The sequence below is a fragment of the Trachypithecus francoisi genome, unplaced genomic scaffold (genome assembly GCF_009764315.1).
Source record: "Trachypithecus francoisi isolate TF-2019V2 unplaced genomic scaffold, Tfra_2.0 Lachesis_group5, whole genome shotgun sequence".
NCBI lineage: Eukaryota > Metazoa > Chordata > Mammalia > Primates > Cercopithecidae > Trachypithecus > Trachypithecus francoisi.
This window is the reverse complement of record NW_022681470.1, coordinates 123919171-123933648: the sequence shown is the minus strand read 5'-3', so window position 1 is coordinate 123933648 and position 14478 is coordinate 123919171. Positions and strand designations below refer to the sequence as shown.

Sequence of the window (14478 nt, the reverse complement as noted above, 5' to 3'; positions counted from 1 at the left end):
AAAAATTGAAGACAGTGAAACAAGCATGTTCTCCTGATGAATCCCCAGTTCTTCCCCATTTCCAACATAATTCATTCTGCCATAAAATCTGGATACCCCAGTTTCTGTTTGTTTTCATATGCATCATGGAATGTTCATTGAGACAGAATATTAATATTGACTCATTTGCTTATTTTTCCATTAATTGCTTTTGGAGAAATCCAGACCTTTGTCAGTGTAATCAGAAGTACTATGTTCAATGTTCTTTTCTTAAAAAAATGCAAAAATGTCCTACTGAAGTGTTTTGGGATGTTCAGTCTTATTATTTTCCTTTACTCTGAAAGCCAGGCGGATTCTCAACAGGATCCCTGAGTAATGTTTCCACTGAGGTTGTGTGTATGAGGCTTCAAACTAAAGAGTTATCTGGGCTTTGTCAATATGGAAAAACTAAGACATAAAGTAATTAACTCAATGCTGTAATCAGGCCATGGGCCCATTTTTCAACAACCTGTCCAGAACTAGTGCCATGAATCACTATCACCTGGAAGGTTCGTTAAACCAGACTGCACAGGCCCGTTTTCAGAGTTTCTAACGAGGTTTAGGTGAGGCCTGAGGATTTGCATGTCTAACAAATCCTTAAGGTGATGCTATGCTTCTAGGGCACAGAAGATACTTTGTTAACCACTGTCTTTATTAAATTATAGCTGACTGACTCAGAACTTGGTCTCTACGACACATTTTCAAAGACAGTAATATTGCCCCTAGGGAGCAAAAATTAATTCTTAGGGGAAAGAAAAAAATCCTTAGATATCATAATGGTCTGGTCCCTTCAAAGAGCTGAAGTATATAAACAGTTATACAGTATATCTATGGTACTAAAATTATAGCAGGGAGGATTAAGAAAAATCTAAAGATACTCCCAAAAGGGGTAAGAATAAAATGGTTGGGAAACACCGATCTATACCATACATTATTATGAAGCTACTCAATCTATGTCTTATTTAGGATTTTGAAAAATATTGTCATTAAAGGCTTAAAAATTGGAACCACATACAAATTATTACACAGTCTTTCCCTTTTTATTATGAAAATCAAGAAATTAGCAATATAAAAAAAAAACATGTGGGATGTTATAGTGGCAAATATACAAAGCAGTTGATATAAAACTGCTCACTCCTCAGAAAGGAAGATTAGAGGTAAGTGGAATCGAAAAAAAAATTGAAATCTGCTCTGCTGTTTATTTGGGATAGTTTCCTTATATATAAAATGGGGAGAACACCATCTCATTAATTGGTATGTGCGGTGTTACTGAAAACAACTCCAAAATGTAAAATGCCTAAAGCAGAACTGAGCATCTAGAAGGCTATGTATTCATAGTTACTATTTTCTGAATTCACTTTTTTTTCCTCTGAATCATTCTTCAGCTATTCAATATCACTTAGAAATGAGATTGTGATTTCAAGAGAGAGGTGGCCCAATAACAAAGGTTAGTAAAAGGCAGGACAAAGACAAACCTTAGACTCCTCTTTCATTTTCTACAAAATAAAAATGTACGATTTCTGGAAGGCAAACTATTCCTTGAATAATTCAAATGACAAAATAAAGATGATTCCAATATGTAAAATATGTTTTCTGTATCACTTTTGTCACACTTATGCCACATATCACCTTGTAACTCATCAATATAAACCAGTTTATTGTGTTTCAAAATGGCAAGTGGTGCTACGTGTTAATGATAAGGCCACCCTTGATTGAGTAACAACTCCAAATGTTTATGGTTTGAATAAATCAATATACATTGTGTATCTGTAACAGTACTGTTTTCTGTGGAGGGCAGAAATGAAGCACTGGGCTACGCCGTACCCACTGGGAATATGTCTCACTGATTGACTTAGGATCTGTTTGGCCCCACTCTATCTTTGCTATCTATTAATACTTCTATGGTATCTACTATGACATAGAGATAATCTCTCATACATTTTGGCAAATTTGGCATTAAATTTGGAAACAAAAAATTGGACATAACTTACAAAGCAAAAACTTCTATGAATTTAAAATAAATATTATTAATCACTGAATGCCTCAGCATGTTTTAGTAATGTTCGCACCATGGTTTTGATTTTTGAGGACTTTGTATAACCATACATAGATATAAACATAAAAAAATGGCTTTAGTATATGCTAATCTCACATCATAATTTTCTATGTGTACCAGGTTTGATTATATGTATTCAAATATCTAGCATTCTTACCAATTATCCATCAGTGCACTGGGGATGGCATGAACACTGGACCCCACAGAGATTCATCTGCATTTTTTTGCTTTTCAAACTTTAGAGATTTTCTTCACTCACTAATACATGTAGAATTAGACTATTAAGCAGCAGACATAAATCACACCACTTTCTGCTATTTTGCTACTTGATAGCTAGATTTACCATTTTACATAAGAAAGGGAAAACCGTTTAAAGAAAAAATAGTTATAGTCATTTGCATATATATATTTGTTTGGAAAGTATTAATATTGGGAGAGTGAGATAACGTTAAGATTTATCTCAGGAAATAGGGAAATATTAGGACAGTGAAAACACAGGGTAAACTTGTATAGTGAATGCTTATAATTTTATGCTGCCTTGACATCTATTTTAAATATAAGTTGGACTTCATTATACCAGAAGAAAGATTCAGTCACCCTTGACACACACAGTTTCCAATTCTATACTCTACCTCCCTGCAGCACCCCCGTTTCTCAGTGTGGTGCATCAAGATATTTGCCTTATACACTTGCTCCCTGATCACCACTTCCCTATGAAATGAGTAGATGCAGCCTGCTGGACTGGTCCTGCTGATCCTCCACCCTGCATGGACCGTGCAGACACACCACAATGACTGCCTCTCAGTCACTGCTTGATGTCCAGGAACTTGTGCTTTGAACTAATCAGTTAAAATTTCCCAGGAGAAACCCGTTTGTATAACGCCCTGGATCCACAAATAAAGGCACTGGCCCGCAAGTCCCATTTTCTCTCTTCTTTTCTCTCTGTCTCTCTCCATTCACCCCTGACCTCCGTGTGTGTGACCTCTGTGCATAATGTGTTCCCCTTCAGGAACTGTAAGTAATAAAATCTTTATTTCGATTTTGAGCCTATCCCAATCACTGAAGGAGTGCTCTCATCTTAAAGAATCCTAAATTAAAATTGTGACATTATATGTGAAGTGAAATATACTTTGAAATATTATTGGACATCATAAAGATTTACTTTCACTATTTAACAAATCTATTATTTGTCTTGTTATAAATCTTGTGTTATTATTTTTATTTTATTTTATTTTATTTGAGACGGAGTTTCGTTCTGTTGCCAGTTGCCCAGGCTGGAGTGCAGTGACACGATTTATTTATTTGAGATGGAGTTACACTCTGTTGCCAGTTGCACAGGCTGGAGGGTAGTGGCAAGATCTCAGCTCACTACAGCCTCCGCCTCCCTGGTTCAAGTGATTCTCCTGCCTCAGCCTTCCAAGTAGCTGAGATTACAGGCACCCACCACCATGCCTGGCTAATTTTTGTATTTTTAGCAGTAATGGGGTTTCATCCTGTTGGCCAGGTTGGTCTCAAACTCCTGACCTCAAGTGATCCACCCGCCTCAGCCTCCCGAAGTGCTGGGAATACAGGCGTAAGATACCGCGCCCAGCCATAAATCTTGTTTTATAACAAGATAAATAATAATAATAACAGGTATTTATAACACTTAAAAGTATTCTTTTAAGTGCTTTACATGTAATTCACTTAATCTTCATACAGAAAATACATATAATGCTTTACATGTAACTCAATCTTCAAACAGAAAAATGTTATGACATCCATATATTTGTTACAAAAAAAGTACTTAGTTTCAAACCGACTTTGTCTCCCTGCTGTGGTGCAAAAAGCCAAAAACCACACTGGGCATCAGCATGATTTTACAGACTTAGCATACAGCCTTAGGCACACTGCTGCTTGCTGGCCTCACAAAGAAAAAAAAAAAAAAATCTGTGGACAAGCATTATTTTCTTCTACAGGGGAGAAACTGAGGCTCATAGAAGCCAAAAATACACTAAGGGATGAAAAAACTTATCTGAAATTAGGATCAAGCTGAAACTACATCCTACTTGGTCTTCATTATGTCCAAGAATAGCAACTGTAGTATATTTGAAATAATGAGACTGTATGATTCTAGTTGCTGAACCTCAAACAAAGCAAAGTGGAAAAGGAAAAGCTAAAGTCAAAGATGAAGGGCTAGGCTAAATAAAGGTACCTTTGTGGGAAGAGGAGACTCAAGCTTCCCAGTCTAAGCACATTTACCAGTACTATAAAATCATGAAATACAGGAACCACGTGATGGGCTTATGAACCCAATATTGTAAACGAGTTAATAGAGACATCTTGCATCCAGATAAAGAGTAAATTGAGAACAAAAAAAAAGTACTACTTCACAAAGTGGATATTAGATACACAAAACAGACTATCTTAAGATACAAAATTGAAAAACTAACATAGAATTTAAATAAGTTTGTTCAATAGTAAACTCGTTCTCAACACTCTTTAAGTAGAGGAAGAATATCTTATTGAACATTCCCACCTTTATGTCCAAGAGTGATATTAAAATAGTCAACAATTGATAAGTATAAGCCCGTGAACATTAAGATAGAACCCAGAAAATCAGAATGCATGCCAGTCAGTAAGTCAATGAACGGGCATCAAGTGAATGTCACATGGAAGTATAGGGCATCAAGACTGGTCACAGCCCAATCTGTGTCTATAAAATGATTGGCATACAATAGACCCTGAATAAAGTTTTGTTTACTAGAATGAATGACAAATAATTATGAAAATCTGAAGGACATTCAAATTAAGGAAAGTACAACCAACTAGTAGTATACTGAGTGAATGGCTACTAAACACCCATCTCAATGTAAGTAACAGGACACAGCAGAAGACATGCTACCTGACCAGATCATCCTATGTTGCAAGGTTGAAATAAAAAAGTAAATGGCGTTCCTCCTCAGTTGTCATTTATGCTGCTATCAGAAAACATGGACCAAACTGACTGATGGTCTAACCATATGCAGCGTTACTGTTCAAAGTAACCAGCCTTCTGTGACAAGTAATTCACAGATGTCAGTGTTAGTGCCTTTTAACACCTAACGTTTGTCAATAATCATTAATAATCAGTAACTCTGAATCTGGATATGAATGCTTCTCCTCATGGCACCCATATATATTTATTTGATGGAGCATGTCCTTATGAGGGACAATTAGTATATCAAGCAAACATGCCAACCTCTCTTTTCCTAATCTCCACCAATAAAGTAGTAAGTAGCTATAAGGGTCTATTTCTTACATTTGACAAATCCGGTTGTCACTTTCTTTTTACACAGCAGAGGGAAAGTTAAAAAAAATTTTCAACTTTGATTTTCACCTCCATATTCAGGAAAGATATGTGGCTGATGCTGAGTGAAATAAAAATAGCATGCTATATGCATGCAATAATGATCATCATTTTAATGATTAACTTTATGTAATGTGATGATTTGGTCTGATTAATATTACAGGCATCATACTCTAGAAATTATGAAACAACTTAATTTTCTATAATTAAAAGCATGATGTCAACTCACTTTTAGATTGCTCATAGGCAAAGCAAGAATAGGTTATAAACTATAATGAGCAGAGCTCAAAACCAGCATATATTAAATTGTGGAATAACTTCTAATAAACCAAAGTTTGAGAAGCAATATGAAGAAACAACATTTTTTGTAAAGATTACCCTCTAATACTAATTGACCATTTATCCATTCTATATGAACACAAAAACCTAAAAATATTATTTAGAAGCAAAATTATTTAGTAGTCTACTTTGGCCAGTGATAAACCTAGAAAATATCATCTCATTTCATCATTGTTAAATTATCTGATGTACAAGAAACATTCAGAGCCATGTGGTAAGAGCACCATCCATCTAACCAAACATTTGTTAAATATTATGTACAAAAACAGTGCTGTGATCTACAGGTAAAATAAACTCTGCCTTAAAAATCTCATAGAAGCAGAAAACCAGCATCTATAGGTAATAATGTACAACAAACATAATTTGCTTGATCCAAATTTAGTCAGGTTCTGAACCTTTTCCTAGGACCACTTCTGTGCTTTTTTGTAAAATCCAGATTTAGCAAGAACCCTGCTAAGTCAGTGTAGCAAAATCCCTCACTCTTGATATTTAATCTTCTTCAATATCTCATCAGGTACCTCATCCTCCGCTATGACCCAGGTGATGTCTGACCCTGGCCTGTCTTCTGCAAGAATCCTGTTAGATTGATTTAGCCAACAGGATAAAGCCTTACCCTGATGTTTCCTTTCAGTAATATTTTATCTACTGATTCACAACCTACTCCTTGGCTATTAATTCCTACCTGTCCATTCTGTTTTTGGAGTTTAACTCTCATTTGGGGGATAAAAACTGTCATCGGATATTGAGAATGGAGGGTTCTTGCTAAAACCGGACTTTACAGGGAAGCACACAGGTGGGCCTTGGAGAAGGTTCAGGAGCCTGATTAAAGTTTGGCCTTTGGGAGGCCAAGGAGGGCGGATCATGAGGTCTGGGGATCGAGACCGTGCTGGCTAACACGGTGAAACCCCGTCTCTACTAAAAATACAAAAAAAAAAAAAAAAATAGCTGGGCATGGTGGCAGGCACCTGTAGTATCAGCTACTCAGGAGGCTGAGGCAGGAGAATGGCGTGAACCCAGGATACAGAGTTTGCAGTGAGCCGAAAGCACCACTGCAATCCAGCCTGGGCAACAGAGCGAGACTCGATATCAAAACAAAAATTGAAGGAGTTAGGAATCTGTGTCATGTGTAAAGGCAGTATACTCGAATGGCACATAAATGGGCATTTTCCCTAGCAGTAGTGCAGATCAAGGAAGGGCACCATTGCTGGGCACGGTAGCTCAGGCCTATAATCTCAGTGTTTTGGAAGGTCAAGGTGGGAGAACTGTTTAAGGCTAGGAGTTCAAGACTAGCCAGGGTAAAATAGAGAAATCTCATCCCTACTAAAACATTTTTTAAAAATTAGCCAGGTGTGGTGGCATCTGTCTGTAGTCCCAGCTACTTGGAAGACTGAGGTGGGAGGATCTGTACAGCCCAGGTGTTAGAGATTGCAATGAGCTATGATCATGCCACTGCATTCCAGCCTTGGTGACAGAGCAAGATCCTGTCTCAAAAAAAAAAAAAAAAAAAAAAAGGAAAAGGAAAAAAGAAGAAAAAAAAACAAAGGGTAGCATGGAAAAGGTGCTATATAAGCTAATCTTGAAGGAAACTTAAGAATTAATCACTGGAAAGGGATTAGTTACTAGGAAGTTCTTGTATGGAATCCATTCTCTCTCTTTGAAGAAGTGAGTGTGGAAGGGTAAAGGAGTTTATCTCAAGAAGAAAAGAAGGAAAGTAGCTTGGTTAAAGCTCTATGTAATATGTAAGCATCTTACTGGGAAACAAACTATTGTCATTTATAAGTGGAAGAGTCCTTAGCAATGGAATGCTTTTAGCATGGCATATCTGTTAGTTTAGGATTGCTATGGTAAACAAACCTGGAAAGGTGAATTTAAGGGGCATAGATCACTATAAAGAGCAAGTTACATAACTATCTGAGTATAAATTAGATGTCTCATAAGTGAAACAACTTTCCTTGATCTAAGTGATGGAGCTACTTACATGACTTAGAGACCACATGTTAATCTGGTTTAGAGCAAATCCTAATGCAGCAAGATAGAACCTGAGGAACTCTGTTGGTGGTAGTCCTGCACTTCTTGTTTACCTGACAGTTTGTTTTTAATTGTATCCTTGAAGTTAATAATCTAGTTTGATACAGAGTGATATTTAATTCATATGAGTTTGATTTTACAATCCAATCTTCTACTTATCTGGGTTACCAAGGACTTGAAGGAGGGTAAAAGAAGAGGCATCCAACTCGGCCCATTCACACTTGATCTCATATTCTTTAATTTTCTAAACAGTTTTAAAAATATTTATTGGCCGGGCGCGGTGGCTCAAGCCTGTAATCCCAGCACTTTGGGAGGCCGAGAGGGGCGGATCACAAGGTCAGGAGATCGAGACCATCCTGGCTAACACGGTGAAACCCCGTCTCTACTAAAAAGTACAAAAAACCAGCCGGGCGAGGTGGCAGGCGCCTGTAGTCCCAGCCACTCGGGAGGCTGAGGCAGGAGAATGGCGTGAACGCGGGAGGCGGAGCTTTCAGTGAGCTGAGATCCGGCCACTGCACTCCAGCTTGGGCGACAGAGCGAGACTCCGTCTCAAAAAAAAAAAAAATAAATAAATAAAATAAAATAAAAATATTTATTAATTTTTAACTTATACATATTTATGGTGAGTGGTGAAATGTAGAACAATTTTTATATGTTAATTAATCTCTAGCCTGTACAAGCAAATTCTGCAATTATTCTTTTAATTAGGCAAAAAAAGTTTGCTGAGACCATAAATTGACATTCCTTCTTTTAGTACCTGGTCAGGCTTCATTCACACATAGAATGTTTTCACTTTAAGTTTTTTAAAGTTGAAGAATCTTGAACATAAAGAAACATTTCTCCAAATGAGAGTTGTACTACACACTGGATAAATATAGTCATCCCTTAACTGAGTCCTTACTAATTTTATTGTGCCACTATTGTGCTGCAAAACCCAGATATGCAATGTAAGGAATAATTTAGAGGCTTTAGAGGCTTAAAATGCCTTGGCACGACTATCATTAAATACATCTCCTTTAACAAGTAATGAGTGTTTCTGTTGTTGTTGTTTGTTTGTTTGTTTTTTGAGATGCAGTCTCACTCTGTCGCCCAGGCTGGAGTGCAGTGGCGCGATCCCCACTCACTGCAAGCTCCGCCTCCCAGGTTCACACCATTCTCCTGCCTCAGCCTCCCGAGTAGCTGGGACTACGGGCGCCCTCCACCACACCCAGCTAAATTTTTTGTATTTTTAGTAGAGACAGGGTTTCACCATGTTAGCCAGGATGGTCTCGAGCTCCTGACCTTGTGATCCGCCTGCCCCAGCCTCCCAAAGTGCTGGGATTACAGGCGTGAGCCATCGCACCTGGCCAAAAAGAGTATTTTTAAACACAATTCATTTACTATTGATGACATTTTCTTAAACTTGACTAACACTTATTTTCTTCATCTTAGATTTTGATGGATTCAAGCCTTCCTGGCAGCTGTTGGAATATCTCACAAAACTCCATTCTGTGTAACTTGGTGCCTTTGTAGTTCCTCCTTTAATCTTAAAATGCCTCCATGTACAAATTCTTTACAAATCAGGATCATCTGCTTTCTGCCACTTGCTAATACTCTTGGATTCTAGTAATCTTTATTATTTCTTGCTTTTTATATATTACTTGCTTGTATTTCCTTCTTTTTTTAGTTCTCAGCTATCTTTTAAGAGACTGAAAACTAGGGATAATTTATTTTTTTCAGTCTACTTTTAATGTTAGATTCACATAATAATGTGACACAATATTTTTTAGCAGTTTAAAATAAAATGCGTACTTATTTAAAAGCTATCAGAAATAATTTTGAAGTTATATGTATGTATGTAAAATTATATATTTTGAAAATTTCATATGAACTTAAAGTTTTCCTAAGAAGTTTTCAATGCCTTTAATATATTGGTTAATCGAACATGCCTCACTGGTCTGTCACCTTGAATCAAGGAATGCACTATACGTTGAGTCAGATACCAAGTTGAATTCATCAATCCAATAAAGAAGCTTCTATTTCAGTTTGTGGAATAAGTATAAAGTAATAAGTACCCTATGTGATAAATTCTATTAACAGCAGGAAGCATAAAGGGCTATAAAAGCCTACAGAGAAGAGAAGTTAAATTGGTAGGGAACTAAGGAAGACTTCAAGAAAAAATGACATTTGGAGCAGACCTTGAAGGATGAGTTCATGTGTAGTAGTTAGGGGCTCCCCTGGTACTGAGTTATTAAGTATACCTCTAAGACTTTATGATGACAGGGGGATGACATATTCCAAGGACCTGTATATGTTTATCTTTTTGAAACTTGGGAAAATTAAGTATAGTATGAAAAGGTAGAATGAAATTTTAGAATTTAGAATTTTAGAAAAAAAATTTTAAAATTTTTAACAAATCACTCTTTAAAAGAATGACAAGTCTGTTTTTATGTTAATTCATGCATGTTTTTCATTTATTTTTGTCTTTCAAATAGCATATACATTGACTAATGTGTGTTTAATAGATTATACAAATTACTTTTTAATATTTTCATGTTATAGGATAAGAAAAGATATTGAAAAGCTGAGGTGAATATTTTTAAATGAAGAGGGGTTTCTAATGTTCACCTAAAAATAAATGAAGTAGAGCATATAGATCTCCTCCCACTTTCAGCTATTGCCAGGCAGTGGTCAAAGGGAAGTTCAACTCTTTTGTGACTTCTGACAGCAAGAAACAGCCATAAAAGGTATTTCAATACACTTTCCCATGTTCACAGAACAATGATGTCTTCCCCTCTTTCCAAAGAGCTGAGAAAGAAGTACAATGTTTGACCCATGCCCATCTGAAAGGATGATGAAGTTCAGGTTGTGTGAGGACACTAAAAAGTTCAGCAAATTGGCAAAGTGGTCCAAGGTTACAGGAAGATTTAGGTCATTTACATTGAACGGGTGCAGCAGAAAAAGACTGGACTAATAGGACAACTATTGGTGCGGGCATTGCCTCAGCAAGGTGGTTATATTAGGCTGGAAGTGAACAAAACGCACAAAAGATCCTTGAATGGAAAGTCAAATCTCACCAAGTAGGAAAGGAAAAGGACAAACATAAGGAAGAAACCATAGAGATGGTGCAAGAATAAAGTAATCTTATATACAACTTTCATTATAAGCTACTAAAATGAAAAAAAAATACAGTAATAACAATGTATTGTTACTAAATACGGCCTGACAGTGACACACCAGGTAAAAATGTTCACTTTTAATGAATCTGTGTGCATATCTGTGAATACACACACACACACACACCACACACACACACACATATGAAAGAAGATTAGGAAAGATTTTTTAAAAGAATATAATTTTCAGTTCTACAGATATTCCTGGTCAACATAACACATCAACCTCCCTCAGAATTTTGAAAATAGTTATGCTTTTAAAATATGGAATCTTAAATGGGCACAAGCTTTTGTTGGCTCTTGGCCTATTTGCAGTCTTCTTTTTTTTCCACTCACCATGTGAATTATCACATGTACTATAGAATTCTGACAATTTCACGTGTCAGTTTCTTTATACTCACGTCTTGAATATTGTAGATTTTACCTCACCAATTGGCTGGGGATACATTAATTGCAATTTGTTTTAAGTGTAATATTTATACATATTGCTAACATTTTCAATATAGAGTTGTCACTCTGTGAAGAAATAGAGCCTTCCCGTTCAGATTCCACATCATTCATATATATTTCTCTGAATGTTAAAAATATAAAACAAGGAATGGAAAAAAAACTTTAAGAAGCATATAATTACAACACTAATTTTATAGATGGGCATACTCAGACTAGTATGTAAACCAAGAACGAAGTGCTCCAACTGTAATTCCTTTTGGACTATTCCATTCTACCTTTTCATACTACACTGAAGTTTCACAACTTTCAAAAGGATACACATATACAGATCTTTGGAATGTGTTATCCCCCTGTCATCATAAAGTGTTAAAGGTGTACTTTAATATTTTAGTACCAGGGGAGCCCCTAACTACTACTAATTAGCTTTTTGTGCCTGGAGAAGATTTTGTGTGGCTGTTTGTTTTCAGCTACCTTCAGATAGCAAACCATGTCAACATGTCTCTGATTACTTTCCATGAAGAACAGGAAATCAAATGATGTACAGGTGCCAAACATTGAAGAGCTGCTGTAAGCATCACCCTTAGTAAATCAAATTAAATTTGTCAGCTTCTGGGGGCTATTTTCTAAAAATAGTCCCAGATTCATATTTCTTGTAATTAAATTAAAACTAGAAAGCATCAGTTACTTGTAGAAAATGCATGTTTACGCTGGGCGCGGTGGCTCACGCCTGTAATCCTAGCACTTTGGGAGGCTGAGACGGGCAGATCACAAGGTCAGGAGATCGAGACCATCCTGGCTAACATGGTGAAATCCCGTCTCTACTAAAAATACAAAAAATTAGCCGAGCATGGTGGCAGGCGCCTGTAGTCCCAGCTACTTGGGAGGCTGAGGCGGGAGAATGGCATGAACCCGGGAGGCAGAGCTTGCAGGGAGGCAGAGCGTGCAGTGAGCCGAGATCGCCAGGTGTGGTGGTGGGCGCTTGTAGTCCCAGCTACATGGGAGGCTGAGGCAGGAGAATGGCGTGAACCTGGGAGGCGGAGCTTGCAGTGAGCTGAGATCCGGCCACTGCACTCCTGCCTGGGCGACAGAGCAAGACTCCGTCTCAAAGAAAAAAAAAAAAAAAGAAAATGCATGTTTAGCCACAAGACATAGATGACAAAACTATCTATAGACATAGCTTTAACATGGTCATTTGATATTAAAAATATCTGAGAAGAGGCCTATAGGTCATGACACAAAAACGATCTATTATGGGGTATGCTGTGTGGTGATGCAAAAAATCAGTTAAAAGGCTCATTCTTTTAAACGATGCGCTATTTCAAAGTTGTAGTACCAGATGAAGAAATTTTTTTTTTTATTATTATGCTTTAAGTTCTAGGGTACATGTGCATAAAGTGCAGGTTTGTTACATATTTATACTTGTGCCATGTTGGTGTGCTACACCCAACAACTCGTCAGCACCCATCAACTCGTCATTTACATCAGGTATAACTCCCAGTGCAATCCCTCCCCCCTCCCCCCTCCCCCCTCCCCGTGATAGGCCCCGGTGTGTGATGTTCCCCTTACCCAGTCCAAAGCAGACTGAGCAATCTGGTATTGTTATTTTTCTAATTAAAATAATAAAGTAGCATTAATTATCAAAACAGTTAACGCTCTCAATAGCTAAAATATATAAAAACTGACATATCAAAGTTAAATCAGTTACCATCTTGACAAACAAATAAAGGGAAGCCAAGGCATCCCAGGGAGTAGCATGCAGACCCCATAAAATGTAGCAGAATTAATGATCAATCATGTTTTGCTGCTATTGGAAAATTGAATATGTGAACAACAGATTTTTGAAATATACTTTGTGTGTGGGATTGTGCTATTAAAAGTAATTTTGAAACCATACTCTTCTCAGTAATAATTAACAAGAACTATAAAGTCCTTCCCTAACCTTATCCTTTAAATTTATCAACTCAAGCAGGTCTGTTGAGTCCTGACCTTCATGCCTCCTTTTAGGGATTCCCAACTGCCTAAAGCATTCTTGCAGTTCTATCTGATCTGTCAACAGCTTTTAATACCAGCATTTTGGGGGATTCTGTTATCCTGTGAAATTTAATCTCACCTATTTAAGCTTGCAGAAAGCACTGGAGGGAATTATTAACAGATTTTCCCTCATCTTCTTAGAGGATAGTGCCGAGTGATTGGCTGGTTTCCCTAAGGACCCATGGCTGAGAAGCACTAGTTTGTCAGTAGCATCCTATTTAGCATGTGTGTGAGGCCACAAGGGAGCTGGAAAGACATTTGGAATCAGAATTACATCAATATGCTGACGATGTCTGCATATCTTCATTTCATCAAACCTATGTCCTTTAGTATTAATGCTTTCTTAGCCAAGACGGAAAGTACCTCCATACAGCACACTGTTTGTGACTCTAATTAGACAGCTGGAAAGAACGTTGATGATACATGAGAACAGTGGACCAGCAACCTCAGCAAACTTGTTAAAAATGCAAATTCTCAGGCCCACCCCAGACCTATTGAATCAGCAACTCTAGGGACAGGGCCCAGCAAGCTGTGTTTAACAAGTCCTCTAGGTGACTTAATGCACCCTAACGTTTGAAAACCTCTACAATGGGATGTGTTTGTCACTACAAGAGTCTGTTAGATGATGTCTCCTACTTGTGTGGATTAAAACATTCCTGAGTCTAATTATATAGTTCTTGGTTACTAACCACATAATATACATGATCTCAAACAATTCCATGTGATATGGTTAAGCTTTGTGTCCCCACTCAACTCTCATTTTGAATTGTAATCTCCATAATCCCCACCTGTCAAGGGAGAATCATGGGGGTGGTTCCCCATGCTGTTCTCATGATGGTGAGTGAGTTCTCACAGATCTGACCATTGTGTAAGTGGCTATTCTCTTTTTGCTCAGCATTTCTCCTTCCTGCAACCTTGTGAAGAAAGTACCCTGCTTTCCGTCATGATTGTAAGTTTCCTGAGGCCTCCCCAGCCATGCTGAACTGTGAGTCAATTAAATCTCTTTCCTTTATAAATCACCCAGTCTCAGGCAGTTCTTCACAGCAGTATGAAAATGGACTAATACACCATGT

The 14478-nt window shown here is 37.4% G+C and overlaps 1 protein-coding gene across 5 annotated transcripts in view; it reads right to left on the bottom strand.

Annotated features, from left to right (window-relative positions):
• The window catches only part of DPYD (dihydropyrimidine dehydrogenase), an 881134-nt gene that overhangs the window by 510086 nt on the left and 356570 nt on the right, over positions 1–14478 (bottom strand). The window lies entirely within an intron of this gene.